The 12,263-nt window shown below is 40.5% G+C and overlaps 1 protein-coding gene across 2 annotated transcripts in view; it reads right to left on the bottom strand.

The window, feature by feature from the left end:
• Positions 1-12,263, bottom strand: part of STPG2 (sperm tail PG-rich repeat containing 2) — a 217,166-nt gene that overhangs the window by 131,771 nt on the left and 73,132 nt on the right. The gene's annotated exons all lie outside the window — the stretch shown is intronic.

Raw genomic sequence — 12,263 nt, 5'->3', positions numbered from 1 at the left:
GCTATGTGGGTGGGATATTGGCGGAATGGATGAGGGGAAAGGAGGGGATGGAAGAATTGATTGAGAACATTTTCAGAGTCCAAACAAGAGGTTCGAGAAAAGACAGCCACCAGATGTACTTCTGACTTTTGTAACAAAAAAGTTAAAGATGCAGTAAAGCTATGATGAAGGTCTGGTGGTTGAAGGTGTTGGGATTTTTGCTCTGATCTGCAGCTTCCCACAGAAGCAATTAATGAGTTGGCCGAAGGCCAGGAAAACTAAGCTGAGGGAGTTATTCTGCCTGGAGATATGGGACCCTAGAAACAGCTCCGCTATTGGACAAGGTCACCCATATAGGCATGATGACTCATGACTTTCCTGTGTGGTCTGAGGAGGTGTGTCTTGGTGATTGATTGCAGTTGAAGTTTGTTCAAGAGAAAGTTAAGATCTGTGTCTGTATCTTGTATATACTGTAGTAACGTGTAAGTCTGCTGTAAATAATAAATCTCTGTAGTAACCAAGTTACTCGTGAGCAGCGTTTTGTTCCTGCTTCATCCTGCCAGCTTGCAGACCAATGCTTCTGGACAGTCTGTGTAAACTCTGCAATATTCAACAGAAGGACAGAAAGTTGACATTTTTAAAGAAACCCCTTTCAAATTGAGATGTGAAATGTGGAAATTTGAGAACAATCCTTAGAGGAGCAGGGATAAATTACAAATGGGAATTCCCAGAAGGAGATACAGATTAGTGACAGAGAGTCAGGCACAGGAGTTCATCGAGAAACACAGCAAGGACCCAGAGTTTCAAAACTCAGGAAGAGACTTTAGAACTCCCTATGAGATGCAAAGAGATGCACTGGAAAAAAACAGAACGAGCAGTGTGAGAAAGCAAAATGTTTTTAAGTAAAGCAGACAATGGCAAACCTTAAATTATTAACAAAATAAAAAGGAACCGGGTGAAGCATGTAATTTTAAAACAAAATTTGGATATAATTTGCCTTCAAGAGACTCATGTTGCGAGGAAACATGAGAAAATTTTGATTAATAAGTGATTAGGGAGGGAATTTATTGCAGTGGAAATTAAAAAAAAAAAACCAAACCCGTGGAGTGGTCTTTTATATTAAACCTGCACTTGAACCACGATTAATTCAAAAGGATGAGAAAGGGAGAAAGTTGGTGGTTCAAATTAAAGTTCAAGGGGAAAAAATAATTTTGGTGGGTATATATGCACCAAATGAAAATAAATCAAAATTCTTCCAAGATTTAGAAACAGAATTACTAGATTTTGCAGATGATAAAATAATAGTGATGGGGGAGCTTAATGGAGGGTTTATTATCATAAATCAGGACAAAGAAACATGTCGCCTCTCCTTGCCGTCTTATCCAAGAGAGAGAAAAGCAAAAGCTACAACAACACAACGGAAGTTCCGCTTGTGCCAGCAAACAGTGCCGGAATATAAACAGACATGCAACAATCCTACGTCAGTAACTAAAGGTGGAATGGAAAATCCCAACAGTGTGCAAGCGACGGATGGAGAAGGGGAAAGCTCACGGGAAAGCTCACCCGGACACGGAAAGGATTGACAGATTGATAGCTCTTTCTTGATTCTCTATTTCTCCGCCCACCTCACTTTCGACCCCCAAGCCTGGCTGAGTCGCAAAAACCATCGCGCACACATGTGCTATGTCGGCTGCCTGGATTCCCGGACCGTATCTAGAAGGCAATTGGGCCTGATCCGGCCCGCAGACCTTAGTTTGCTGACCCATGTTCTAGCCCTCTTAATGCTGTCTTCCTTCAATATAGTCCAATATTTGATCTTCACTACAGATTGTGGTTAAGGAAGAGAGAACTTAACTATGAACCTGGTTGAAACAACACACAAAATCAAACCTTGGCTTAGCTGCTGCAGTGCACTGAGCTAGAAGGACTGGAGAGGAACAAAGTGGCTTCAATCTCCTCCACAGTGCATTCACGCTAAACCATGGTTTGACTTAGCAATATGCGACACCACAGTATATACACACACCTGCACACACACACCTGAACAAACATTTTAGCTTTCCTGCCAAAATCAATCTTAACAAAAGATAAGTTGTGATGCATTCCTAGCCTTTTGCAAAACAGTTCTTCAATAAGCCACACAGCTGTTCTGCTTGCTATCTCATTACACTGCTGCAACATCACCCACACACCTAAACTGAGCTGGTTTCCCTCTGTAGAGTGTGTTATTTATTTGATGAAATACATTTACTTCCATTTGTTTTCAATAAAGTCTTGCCATTAAAATATGAGAACTGTTATGAAGAGAGGCAATGAGGTGGAAAGCTGTCTTTTAAACCTTTTTGGTTTTCCTGCACTAAGTAAAAGGTCCTGATATATATTTCAAACAGATAGAAACTGGCACAATCTGTGAATCTATGTACACTGCAATGAATTTAATTTAATCCTTAAAAAAAAAAAACTGGAAAACACCGTTCAGGGGGCTATATTGTACACTGAATTTCATTTATAATAAATAAAGTAAAATGATTCGCTGTTCCACTGTAATCTCTCCACGTGCAGAGCTGTGGGGTTATGATTTTATATGCTACCATTTCCATAGCTGGTAGTGAATACAATTTTAGAGCTGTCAAAAATGTATTGGATGGAACTTGAAATACATATAATCTCCTTGGCAAATAGTTTACACCCTGCTACAGCGCTCCTATTGGTTTCTTTTTCAACGAGGCAGAAGCAAGCAGAAGCAAGCTTTCCAGAATATCAATAGTAGCAATCCTATTCATTTATTATGATATTTGTTAAATATAATTGGAAAAGTGAATGCCGCATATACCTCCTTTTCTGTTCTTCTAATTAAATGTCATGTGGTTTGGCACAGCTTACAGCACTGTGAGAAGGTGTGGGAATTAATCAAGATTGCAGAGGACAGGCCTATCAATAGTTATTAGCCATGATAGCTAAGCAGATCTCCCACATTCAGAAGCAATATACGCAAGACGAAATTAATTCGTTCCACGAGTCGTTTCGTGTTGCGATAATTTCGTCCTGCGAAGCGCGGTTTCCCATAGGAATGCATTGAAATGGGGGGGGGACACAAGAAAAGGCGCTGACTCACCCGCCACGGCCGGAAGTTTTTCATATTTTAAGGGGAGGGGGAAGCAGGAGGAGGGCCAGGGAGAGGCTCCCTCCCTCCTTCTCCAGCAGCCGTTCATGCGCCGTTCGCACTGCTCCGGAAGCCCCACAACTTCTGCTTGGCGCCAACATCGCAGCTATGCTCCCTCCCTCCTTCCCCAGCAGCCAGACCCTTGCGCCCAACCAGACAGCGCTCCCGTTCGCGCGCAGGTGGCTTAAGGTGAGAGTGAGGGGGATCCAGCTGCTGCTCGGCTGCCAGCGGCCGTTTCGGTGGATTAAAGTCACCTCCTCGCGGCGCCCTGCTTCATCTTGCAAAGTTTTCTATGGCACGGCTTGCGAGTCTGCCAAAAATCGCAAAACGTTTTCGTCTTGCGATTTTTTCGTGCCGCAAGGCGTTCGTCTAGCGAGGTACCACTGTATCTCTGAATACCATTTGCTGGGGGACAAATATGTCCTTCCCAGAAGCATCTAACCAGACACTGTTCAAAATGGGATGCTGGACTGTGTTGACCAGCTTTCTTCAACCTTTGCAGACCCAGGACCCATCTTTAGCCCAAACATGCATTTGGTGACCCACTTCTTTTTTATTATCTTTTTTTAAAAAAATTTACCGTATACTTTTATGATGCTTCTGCAATGACCCAACTTTGGTCAGGCTGCAACTCACTGGTTGAAGACCATTGGCATTGACTCTTGGTCATATCTAGGGCTCTTCTTCTGGTCTAATGCAGTGGTTCCCAACAGGTGGTCCGCGGACCCCCAGGGGTCCGCGAGCTATGCCAGAGGGGTCCGCAAGATGCTATTAGAATAAAAAAATATATTAAATATATTTCGTATGATAACAGATTTTTTTGTTTTGGCCGCTTCCTGCATGAGCAGAGTCTAGCGCAAAACGATAATTAGATAGAGGCAGTAGTTCTGCTGTATGCCGGTAGGTGGCGCTTTACAAACACTACTGTTTTGCAAAGAGGCAGCGCACGCATTCTACTAACGCTCACCTCCCCAAGATGCTTTGCGCGCGCCGGCTTCATTTGTGCGCTACTGCGCAGGTACCCTGTCTTCTCCATTCCCCTCCCTCCTCCCTGGCGCGCGCTGCCTCTTTGCAAAACAGTAGTGTTTGTAAACAAAGCGTTGTTTTTCGCGGAAGCTACAGTTCGCGTAGTTAAAAATGGACCGTTGGTTAAAAAGTGGTGGTTCGTTAAAATGACAAAGGCCTACAGATGAAGAGGAAGAACTGTAAAAAACGTATAAATATAAAATATAAAAAGACTCTTAATTTGGCTCTCACTTTTTAATTTTAGGATTAGGAATTAATGGGGGTCCTTGTCACAATAGCGGCTCGATGAGGGGTCCTCGAGAAAATTTTGTTGGGAACCCCTGGTCTAATGTGTCATGTTTAAAACAGCAGCTGTAGTAGTAGACAAACCAACAAAAACGTGAAAAGTAACCAGAGGTTGAAGGGGAAAGTAAGTGAGGGGGCACTGTAAGCCCTGAGATATTGCTGAAATATATCACTGGTGAAATCATTGTAGTGGGCTGAGTAGAAATCAGGACTTGGGTTGCCAATGCACACTGGTGTGTGCAGATCTTTACCATCAAGTTGACCAGATAACAGAAATTACAATCAAATGAAAATGTGCAAGCTGTCAAAAATTATTTTTTACATGTTTTGAGGACATGGAGGCTCAAGAAGCACAAAGTGTGTGTGCTTCCAGCTTTCTTTGCACTGGCATGATGATTGAAGATAATCTTAAGAGAAAGAGGAGAGGACTAGCCATCAGTGATGGTGCATATGTGTCATTCAAATCATAGTAGCAAGACAGAACTTAATTAACACTTCTGCAGTCCAAAAACGGAGCAGTTTGTTCTCTAACAGGCCCAAGAGATTAAAGCACACGTTTCAAAATTACTTCACCAGACTACTTCCATGCTAAGAAAAAAAGACCTCAAAGAAACAAAACAAAACACTGCACTGAATACCATGCCAGAGTTTTAAAATGTTCTCTGGGATCAAGCCCTAATTGCTTTCTCCGGCAGTTGTTTCTACTCATGCCAATTTGAATTACTTTGAGGCCTTCAGATCCTGCTATTCCTACTAACAAGTGTCTGGAGATCTTCAAGCCTCCAAAAGCTTCTGCAGAAATGCACTTCTGATATTGAGAGTTACTTTACCAGTAGTCAAAGAGAAGCACTGGGACCCATTGCAGAGGTCCCGGAAGACTAATGTTCCACTCCCAAACGAAACACAGTGAGAAAGACAGGACTGTAGTTGTTACAGTGACAGACATCAGAGAAATGCTGTCTGAAAGGAAAATCAATTAAACTAAGATGAAAGCCTTGTTCAAAGGATTAAAGTAATATGCAGACAAATTTTGTTTGCTTGTTTGTTTGGTGGTAACTCTGAAATCAGACTGGCTAAACTGAGCATTGAGGCACAGCAGCAAATAAAAGAAGCCTTGAAGCTCAAGTTAAAAACTGGATGGTTTAGGGCCAAATTCCACCCAGTCGTTTCTCACAAAGAGCACTAACTTTCTCCACGAGTATCCTCAACTATTCTCATATAGGTTGATGGAAACTGGTGCTTGGAAGTAAAAGAGAAATAGTACAAGGCACAGGGGATGACCAAATGGGGTAGGTAAGTGGAATAAAAGGATTTTTTACAATAAAAAGAAATCACTACAATAAACAGAACAGCATGCAGGATGTAAACATTTTGTGTGCACAATATTAGTACATAAATTTTCTTCACCTTCCATTTCAATGCTCCGTCATTTTTACTAGCTCAGACTGCTGCAGCAAAGGGATGGTGCTATACCCTGAGAAATAATTTCTTAATGTTTATTTCGATGTGCAGAAAAGACAGCTGTGTTTGGAATAATCTCTGTCGCTCTGACAAAGTGTTTGTTTCACATATGAAGCAATGCAAGAGGAATAAGAGAAATTCTCGCTGCTGCTGCTGCTGCTGCTGCTGCTGCTGCTGCTGCTGCTGCTGCTGCTATTCCCCCCTTTCAGTGTCACTGCAATCAAAAATACCGGTTGACCAGGGAGCAGGAGCAGAGATTTGCGTAGATGAAAATCAATGACTCAGTTTCTCCAGTAACATTTTTGCATTTTTGTTACTGAACATAAACTCTCCTACATTAACAAGTTTCAAAGGTGAATGATAAAGAAAAGTAGTTCCATACAAAACCACAGCTGCTGTGGTTTAGTGACTAAGTCTGCTGTGCTATCCCTGGTCCTATTGAAGTGAATGGGGTATGCTTTTGAATAGACATGCATTGCATAGAATTGTACTGTAAGGATGGCACCAGATCCTGGTTCCATATCCAGCAATTAAGCTGCAGTGCCCAGGACAGCAAGGGAAGCTATGGTTTAACAAGATAAAAGTGCTGAAACTGAACGTGCAAGGATAGAAGTATAGGAAAAGGACGGACGGACACCGATATGTGGCTGATAAAACTTTCCTAGTCCAACATACAGTACTTTTGAACCAGGTTACAGAGTGCTGACCTGTTAGACCTCCACTGAGTGTTCCCTAGACCAGTGTTTCTCAACCAGTGTGCCTCCAGATGTTTTGGGACTACAACTCCCATCATTCCTGACCACTGGTCTTGCTAGCTAGGGATGATGGGAGTTGTAGTCCCAAAACATCTGGAGGCACACTGGTTGAGAAACACTGCCCTAGACCTTACCTAATGTTTTTCTGTACAGTGGTACCTCTGGTTACGAACTTAATTCGTTCCGGAGGTCCGTTCTTAACCTGAAACTGTTCTTAACCTGAAGCACCACTTTAGCTAATGGGGCCTCCCACAGCCGCCGCACGGCCGCCGTGCAACTTCTCTTCTCATCCTGAGGTTAAGTTCTTAACCTGAGGTACTATTTCTGGGTTAGCAGAGTCTGTAACCTGAAGTGTTTGTAACCCAAAGTGTTTGTAACCCGAAGTACCACTGTAGCTGCATGTTCTGCATTAGTATCACATTAGTGATGCTAATGGACAGCTGTGTTTTTTCAAGGGAGCTTATCCACCAACACTCATTTTATTGGGAATCCCAGGGTTTCCCTTGACACAGTATAACAAACACTGATTTATCTACAAGGTGTGGCTGGGCTAGAATTTAAATACACAGTGAATCGTTCCTTTTCTTGGTAGGTAGATCTCAATAACACTTTGGAACAATACTAAATATATTGTTTTTATTACATTATTTGCATCCTGCCTTTCTACATCTCGGGATCAATTATAAGGAAAACAACAAGTTAATTAATTAAAAGACAACAAATTGATTTTAAAAAAAAACTAAAGCAGAAGCCATAGCTACAAGCCCAAATCGAATGCCTTCACTTTTGCATCTGCAGTTGCTGTTTGGAGTTTATCATAAGACTGTTCAAAATTATTATCATTATTATTTATATTTACAAATATGTTTTTGTATCCCTTCTAAAATGCTAAGAGGGATGAAAACCCTCTTATGAAGGCCAGTCCATTACCTTGGAGCAATCTCAGTGAAAACTTTGCTCCAGGAAGAAGATGCTTGAGAAGTAATAATATCAGAAGCAGGGCACAGCCTGCAGAACAGAGATGACAGAAGTTTACTTGCCTGAAGCTCCTTTATGTTATGTACCAACCCAAATTTAATTATACCATTCTTTCCAGCATTTCAGTAAATAGAACCTTTCAAACTCTCAACAGCAAGTAAGTGAAAGGAAAACACAGCTTTTCTCTCTGGCTGATTTTAATATGCTCTCCTAAACTAGCCTGTATTTTATATTCACCTTGCAATATGTTGAGAGAACAGCTAATTTTTTAACTCACTGGAGCTGGAGAGTATCCTTTTAATAGCTGATGTGCCTCATTACGTTTAATTTGAAAGGGGGGGGGGGAAACTAAAGCACATTCTTTTAAGAGAACTGTACAGTACTACAAATGCAACAGATACTTGCACACAGTGCTCTAATCAACCTTTGCAAAATATAAATTAGTAAGATCACAAAGTCCTACATCACAGCACAAAATAAACAAAACAAGGTTATGTAAGACCAACAAGAAAGAAATGTCTGATAAAATGTTCATATATACTTACTATCTATCTCGAATTAGTATGGACTGTTCCATACACTTACTGAACTTACTGTTAACTTGCTATACCCATATATTTCTGCATAAATTCATGGTAACCATGCAAAGGGTTTGTCTTGAGACAGAGAGGGACAGGTGGGCAATGCTAGATTGATCTACCATCAATTGTCCTAGGGGATGGAATGCAGGAGAGAGTGGCATAGCTGCCAAGTTTTCCCTTTTCTCACGAGGAAGCCTATTCAGCATAAGGGAATTTCCCTTAAAAAAGGGGATAACTTGGCAGCTATGGAGAGTGGGGCATGCAGGGAAAAGAAGCCACAGGGCCTGCTCTAGGAATTAAGGTTACCAGACGTCCCCAATTCCCGGGGACAGTTCCCAAATTTACAAATCCGTCCCCTGACAAAATCCATCGATGTTGAAAAGTGTCCCCAGATTCATTGAAAAAAATCTGGTAACCTTACTCTAGGTAGGACTCTCACTCTGGCCTGTTCACTACCAAATTCCCCACCAGAAGAATCCTGATTGCATTTTGGATCTCAACAATGTTTTTTTTTAAAAAATGTAGCTTCCAGTTAAGTACCCATAGGTCAGGTGAGATCTGATAGGATCTTCACAATACCAACTTGTTTTTCAGAAGACAGACAATGCCATTCAGCACAGGGTTAGTGCAGCCTCCCTGAATGAATGCAGCTACAGCAAGCTTAGATAGTAGTTTCGCTCAATCTACCAATAAGTCAAGTTTCTATCTCACTTTAACTGCTACTTCAAGACAGCTATATAAACTGGGTGATCTGTAAGTTCAAAGAAATCCCATGGCAGACTTCCTACTACCACTTCAGGCTAGGTATACAACTCTTTTGAAATTTAAAGGAGAGAGGTTGGTCTTTATTTGAAAGCCTGCTGTTATACCAGCACACTGTGAAATGCTCATGTTTTCTATAATAAGAGACAATATATTTATTATAAAACTGGAAATTCTCTGCTAACAAACAGAAAGTTATTACCTACACATTCACAACTTAATTTTAATCTGAAGATATGAAATATAAATATATTTAAATTACAATGCTGTAACCTCATTTACTCATTTTTTTTCATTTACAGTCATACCTCGGTTTAAGTACGCCTCGGTTTGAGTATTTTCAGTTTAAGTACTCCGCGGACCTGTCTGGAACAGATTAATCCACTTTCCATTACTTTCAATGGGAAAGTTCGCTTCAGGTTAAGTACGCTTCAGGTTAAGTACAGACTTCCGGAACCAATTGTGTTTGTAAACTGAGGTACCACTGTACAAAGAAGAGAGAATTAAACTACTTTGCCCAGGCCTCTTTTTTTCAGCTGGAACTCACAGGAACTCAGTTTGGGCACCTCCTAGGTGGGTGCCATTGGCATTATAGGCGAACGAGGGATGTTGCATGGTGAGTTCTGGCACCTCTTTTTCTCAAAAAATAGCACTGCCTTTTCCCAGAATTAATATAGATCCTTCTCAAACACAAGTTGTGGCATTTCGTCATGAAGCAACATAATTTAATTGTGTGCCATTTAGCTATCGTAACCTGCAGTTCCTATGTTTATTCAAATTATGTTTTGATTTTACATTTTCTGTAGAATGTGTTACATGTTTCCATATGGAAATCAATGTTTAAATAAGCAACACTGAAATAAAATGTAATCAATGGAAGTTTAAGAGACATAAGGGACAACAGAATCTTGACTGGATGAACGCAATAACAAAGTCTGGCAAGGAAAAGAATCTAACAACCTTGTTTGTAGGCCATGGGTGTCAGACATCTTTCTTCTATGATTAAAATGCGGTTTGCATTGATTCTTTTGACTCTCCATATTTCATTTCCTTCTCCCCCTTACAGTATACCTGGCAACTCCCTAATTGGATTTAAATTTTAAAACATCTCGCTGGTACATTCAAATTTAAATGTTGGTATCTCAATAATTTCTTTCTCAAATGAATATATGGAACAGAAAGATGCTGTGGTCTGGTGATAAATATAATATATTCAGTAAGCCTACAGTCACAGCATATGGTGTAAAAAAAAGTTCAATTTTATTATTTTATATCAGCTACTATCAGATAGTTATGCTAAGTCACTATGTACTAATGGCTTTCATAATAATTCTACTACTCATAGAAGAAGCAGAAAACCAAGGACTGTGTCTGATTTAGTTAATTTAACCTGCAGATGAATACAGAAAATTGTAAGATAACAGCTTAAATCTAAACAATATCTGCATATATTACTACAACATCAAATTTTATGACTACCACACAGTAAGAAATTAGTGTCAATCAGTAACCCCATAAACCCAGAACTTTGGCCATGGTTAAAAATTTCCATTTTAAGAGCAACTTAATTTTGCTTAACATTACTTTCATTATGCCATTGTTCTCATGAATAGCAGAAACCCCCAGTTTTTGGTCCTACATTTTCCGAGAATACATCTGCAACAGGGAGAAGAAAAAGGGGGGAAGTACACAAAAACTGTGTACAGGGTCTTGGAAAAGACCCTGATGTTGGGAAAGATTGAGGGCTAGGAGAAGGGGACGACAGAGGACGAGATGGTTGGACAGTGTTCTCGAAGCTACAAACATGAGTTTGACCAAACTGCGGGAGGCAGTGCAAGACAGGAGTGCCTGGCGTGCTATGGCCCATGGGGTCACGAAGAGTCGGACACGACTAAACGACTAAACAACAACACAAAAACTGTAGGATTTGACCTGCTTACTCTTACTTTTCCAGCCTGAGAATTCAGGCTTGATTTAAAGACTTCCAACTATTTTGGAATGTAATATTACAAGCCAACAAGCAAATAGAAGAAATAATTAGTTTTCACACTACAATAACTTTTATACAAAAAGGTACTGGGCGAAGTCATGGAAAAAGTGGACACAACTACCTTTATGTGATCTGTCCAATTAATTTTGAAGATAAATTCTATTTGTTACCTAAAGTAATTTCCTGTGAGAATGTGCCAAGAAACATAATGAGTTTGGGACAGTGATTCAAACAGTAGCTTTTGTAACTAACGCGATGAATGAATTATGGTGGAGTACACTGCTCCACATTATTACTAATTATTTGTTAAACATCAAACACATGAGAAGTAGTCTGTGGCGCACAAGACTCATATCACCTACCAAATACAGTAGGAGAGATAGTGATGGATGAGTTCAGGAAGCAAGCTGTGCTAATTCTGAATACAGGACTGCTTCCACTGCTTTTACATGAATACATATTTTTCATGGCCGTATTTTTTAAACTAATGAGTGAATGAGCATTCCAAGCGTTAACAAAAATGATGATGCTCAAGTATCTCTTGTCTAATGAATCTAGGAGTAAACCATGCTAAATTCAGAGGGGCTTACTCTCAGGTAAATGCATACAGGATTGTGGCTTTATCAGCAACCCCTTGTGCCACAAAGCAAACTGCTTCTGAAACCAAGGGCATTTTGCTTTGTAATACAGAATTGCCATGGGGAAGGGAATCCAAAATTGCCCTGGCGCAAGCCGCCATATAAGAACAAACAAGCGCTTGGATTCTGGCCAACTACGGCTTCCTGTGTTAGCAACTGGTTCTCCGTTTCATGTGGGAGTAACTCACAAAACCATTTGCAAAACTGTAGAGGAAAACTTAATTATGAGAAGATATTGCTTTATAATGAGAGCCACATCATTTGATAATACTTTCATTAAGTTAGCACAAAGTGATTTTTTTTGTATTAGGCTACTATAATTTTAATGAAACACAAATGAACATCTGCTGATACAATTGCCGTACTTTAATTTTATGTGATGCAGTTGTCTCACAGCACCAAGAATAAATCTGCCCGGATCCAGGCGTCATCAGCTGCATGTACACTCCTGTACACAAGACCTCCCCTGCACTTGTTGGGAAGGAGGGTATGCCTAGAATCAGATTCAGATTCAATGCTCCCACCCCAGCCCCTGACTAGATGTGTCAAATTACAACAGCTCTGGTTTTATAATGCCACAAATGTAAGGCAGGATTTAAAGAGTCTTTAAAATATTGTTTCGTGGTTTTCTAAAACTGCCAACAT

Source organism: Zootoca vivipara, chromosome Z1 (genome assembly GCF_965207765.1).
Source record: "Zootoca vivipara chromosome Z1, rZooViv2.hap1.1, whole genome shotgun sequence".
Lineage (NCBI taxonomy): Eukaryota > Metazoa > Chordata > Lepidosauria > Squamata > Lacertidae > Zootoca > Zootoca vivipara.
The sequence above is the reverse complement of the archived record's forward strand: the minus strand, read 5'-3'. Positions and strand labels throughout refer to the sequence as shown.